This window comes from Callorhinus ursinus, unplaced genomic scaffold (genome assembly GCF_003265705.2).
Source record: "Callorhinus ursinus isolate GAN/ISIS: 27379988/994484 unplaced genomic scaffold, GSC_fseal_2.0 scaffold7, whole genome shotgun sequence".
NCBI lineage: Eukaryota > Metazoa > Chordata > Mammalia > Carnivora > Otariidae > Callorhinus > Callorhinus ursinus.
Window position 1 is genome coordinate 22,320,076 of NW_027397069.1, and position 4,325 is coordinate 22,324,400.

The following is a 4,325-nucleotide window of genomic DNA, read 5'->3' on the forward strand; positions in this document are numbered from 1 at the left end:
TTGCTCTTACTCAATACAGGCAGTATTCTTTTTGAAAATGACTATATAATATACATAAGGCAATATTTGTTCTCTTGATTTTCTTCAAATTGGCAACAGGAATTTAATAGATTTGGTATTTAATTCTGCAGTAAAATTTCAGAGTAAAGCAATGAAAAATTGAGAAAGTATTTTCTCTAAGAATCAAAATTAATTGGATTTTACCCTTAATCGTCTAATAGCAAAACATTTGAGATATTCTTGTATATTTCATAAACCATTTAATGAAAGCAAAGGGCAAATATATGAGAATGGAAAGAGTGACAAAATATATAAAAAATAAGATTTAAAATGTGTTTTGACACTTCATTTTTATGATAATGTGTTTTCATATCTTTTACTTAACTTTGTAGTTCTAATTTATACCAGTATTTTCCCATCTGTGGTTTCTAAAGGACAAAGTCATCTGTTAGTAGAGTTCTCAGGGTATTATTTAATTAGAGTTTTGTAATTAATACCAAGCAGGAAAAAAAAATTCCTGGCATTTTCCTAATTGTCCTACTAGAATGGCAAACACAATTATGTGTCCACATTCATTCTTAACTTGCTTCCTTTCTTAAGATTAGAAACTGTGAGATAAAAGTGTCATTTAACTCTCAAATATAAAATCAGGTCATCAGAAGTAATATTCTGACTTAAAAAAAATAAGTGTAGCTATTTTCTATTATTAAAAATTCCACTTAGTTTGAACTTACAAGTATATATTGGAAAATTCAGACAAAGAAATTAAGAAAAGTATCATAAGCAGATGCCTCATTTAAGAATAATTTAGTGTCCTTCATTTTCTTTTGATTCATACTTTTAACATTTACATATCAAAGTAAAACTGGATTCTATTTAGAAGTTAACCTGAAAAAGAATTTTAAATACGTAATTTAAATTTTTCCAAGTCACGCCAACCTGTATTTTAGAGTAATAGTTACAGTAGAAATTTTATGGTCTCTCATCTCATTTACTGTTACAGGAAATCAGCTCCATGCTGAGTCATCTATTTATGTTAATCTCTAGTCAACGTTACATGTGTGCTAAAAAAAAAAAACCAATTCTGGCAATAATCCTCACTTTGCCATAGCCATTTTCTCCTCCCCTTTACTGACTATATTATTAATGAATTCCGATAAAGATGCTACATAAATGCACTTTGCTTCCATCAGTATTTCTGATGCTTATGGTGAAAATGGAATCAATGCAGAAGGTGCAATCACTGATGATCCTAAATCTCTCAGATGCTAGAATGACCCTACAGTACTAAAAGAACTGGAAAGATCACCCTCTCATTTTCTCTTTTTACACATCACTGACTTTGAATCTGAGCATCTCCAATTGCATCCTCAGTGTTTCTCCTTAGAGAAATAAGTCCGTCAGCTGCTGTCTGTCTCCACCAATCATTCATCTGATGAGCCTTCCTTCTTTTCTCTACTTTTGGCAACACAGAAAACTTTTCTCATCTGACCCCTCATCTGTTCTCAAATAAAACCAACTATAAGTAGGTTGTTAAACTCAGCTCACCCAAACAGCATAGTTGTATAAAATAAAAAGCAAGTGGTTGCTACAGCAGCCCATATACTAAAATTGGAACAGCACAGAGAAGATAAACGTGGCCCCTTGCACCAAGATGATGTGCAAATTTGTAAAGCATTCCATATTAAAATCTTTGAAAAATAAAACATTGATTTATTTTTGAATAAAAAAATCCATCTGCAACTTCAGGTTTCAGCTACAACATGAAAAGAACTTGGATATTAGCACTCCTGGACTTACACCAAGAAAAGAAGTTGAATAAATTGAAATTCAGTAACTTTCTTAGACTCGTCAGAGATTTGTGATTCCCATGGCACATGACTGCTCCAAATTCTGGAGAAACTGCAAGTATAGAGAATCACAACAAAGATATGCTTACCTAGAGCAGAAGCTCCCGGAACCATAAACTGGTAGGACAATTTACATAGTAACTTTGGTGACTTGCTGGAGGCTGAGGGTGGATTAGCATGAAATGGGCAAACTGGTGGAGGCTGCAGTAGTAGATGGGCCTCCATAATTTTGTGGATTTCACCCTCAGGAACCCACTAAATTTTAATAGTGAAGAAACAAGAAAAATCTCATATTCCTGGCAAGGCAGGAGAAATGTAACCATTTTGAAATACATCTAGATAATTCTGCAAAACAAGGGCCTACTCTGCTGGGAAAAAGAGTTTATCAGAGCCTTATCCCACCTGGAAGGAGGACAGTTTTACAACTGCAGGCCTACTTAGCCAAACTGTTTCAAATAAGGTGAGGGAGGTGGAAGGCTTGGAAATACTTGTGAAAGTCAAGCCAGGAACAAAGTTCTACCAAAACACTGAGATTTGAGATTTAATAGTAAGATTACAGATTGCTACCCATTACCTACAGTTTACCGTCACAACAACAGGGCTTCAGCATAATAACATTGAATTATAGCTAAAAGAGCTGCAAGGCACAGGGTGTATTTAGGGAGGTGTTTTTAGAAAAACCCAAAGACCTCCAGGGAGACAAAAAGAAGGACACTAAGGAAATCTGAAGCTTTGACAGCTATTACTCCGGCAAATATTAAACATGGCCCAACTCCTTGCCAGATTAACATGAATCTCACACTGAAATCATATTTATTTTGCTATTTGTCAATTCACATGTCCAGTTTTCAACAATAATTATAAGGCATGTTTAAAAGGCAAGAAAAAGTAGGTACCCATTACCTAGAGTTTAAGAAGACAAAACAAGCATCAAACCAGACGTAGCTTTGACACAGATGTTGGAATTGCCAGACAGGGAATTAAAATTACTATGACTTAAAATGCTAGAATAGTAATTAAAAAAAGTAGACAGCAAGCAGGGCAGATTGGTGCTATAAGCAGAGATGGAAACCCCAAAAAATAACTAAAATGAAACATAAGAAACCAAAAATGCTTTCACACAAATAAAAAAAATGTCTTTGATGGGCTCATCAGTAGACTTGAAATGGCTATGGAAAGAATTCATGAACTTTAAAATATGTCCGTAGAAACACCTCATCTGAAATGCAAAGAGATAAAAAGACTATAAAGCAGAAGCGTATATTCAAGAACCATGAGATAATTTCTAAGATGTAGCATACGTAAGTGGTATATCAGAAGAAGAAGAAAGATAAAAATATGCAGAAGAAATATTTGAATAATAATGTCAGAGAATATTCAAAATAAATGTCAGATTCAAACCATAGCTCCAAGAAGCTCAGAGAACACGAAGCAGGATAAATTTCCAAAAAATATATAGATAGGCAATATATTATATTCAAACTGCGGAAAACAGTGGCTACAAAAAAAATCTTGAAAGAAACCAGATTATAAAAAAAAACCATTCCTTATAGAGGAAAATGGATAAGAATTGCAATAGACTTTTTATTAGAAACCATATAAGCAAGGAGAGAGTAAAGTAAAATTTTTAAATATGGAATTAAAAACAAACAAAAAACCCCAAATGCCAAAAAACCCACCAACTAAAAATTCTTTCTATACCAAATTATTTTTTAAAAGTGAAGGGGTGGGAAGTCATCATATAAGGAGAGAAACCATGAGAGACTCTTAACTATAGGAAACAAACTGAGGGATGCTGGAGGGGAGTTGGGTGGGGGGATTGAGGTAATTGGGTGATGGGTGTTAAGGAGGGCACATGATGTGATGAGCACAGGGTGTTATATGCAACTGATAAACTGTTGAACACTACATGTGAGACTAATGATATACTATATGTTGGCTAATTGAATTTAAATTTAAAAAATGTGAAGGGGAAATAAAGCTTTTGCAGACAACCAAAATCTAAAGGAATTCATCACCACCAGACCTATCCTGCAGTAAATGTTAAAAGTTTTTTAGGGAGATGGAAAAGTACATAGGTCAGAAACACAGATCTGTGTAAGAAAGGAAGATTGTCTTACCCCAAAGATACAAATGTAGGGACCCGAAGGGGTACGTGCACCCCAATGTTTATAGCAGCAATGTCCACAACAGCCAAACTGTGGAAAGAGCCAAGATGTCCATCGACAGATGAATGGATAAAGAAGAGGTGGTATATATACACAATGGAATATTATGCAGCCATCAAAAGGAATGAGATCTTGCCATTTGCAACGACGTGGATGGAACTGGAGGGTGTTATGCCGAGTGAAATAAGTCAATCAGAGAAAGACATGTATCATATGACCTCACTGATATAAGGAATTCTTAATCTCAGGAACAAACTGAGGGTTGCTGGAGTGGTCGGGGGTGGGAGGGATGGGGTGGCTGGGTGAT

General features: G+C 34.8%; 1 non-coding gene across 1 annotated transcript; it reads left to right on the plus strand.

Annotated features, from left to right (window-relative positions):
* Nucleotides 1-1,583: 1,583 nt before the first annotated feature.
* LOC112826957 (U6 spliceosomal RNA) lies at nucleotides 1,584-1,689 on the plus strand. The gene has a single exon (XR_003209097.1). It is a non-coding gene; the product is annotated as a U6 spliceosomal RNA (small nuclear RNA).
* Nucleotides 1,690-4,325: the final 2,636 nt, after the last annotated feature.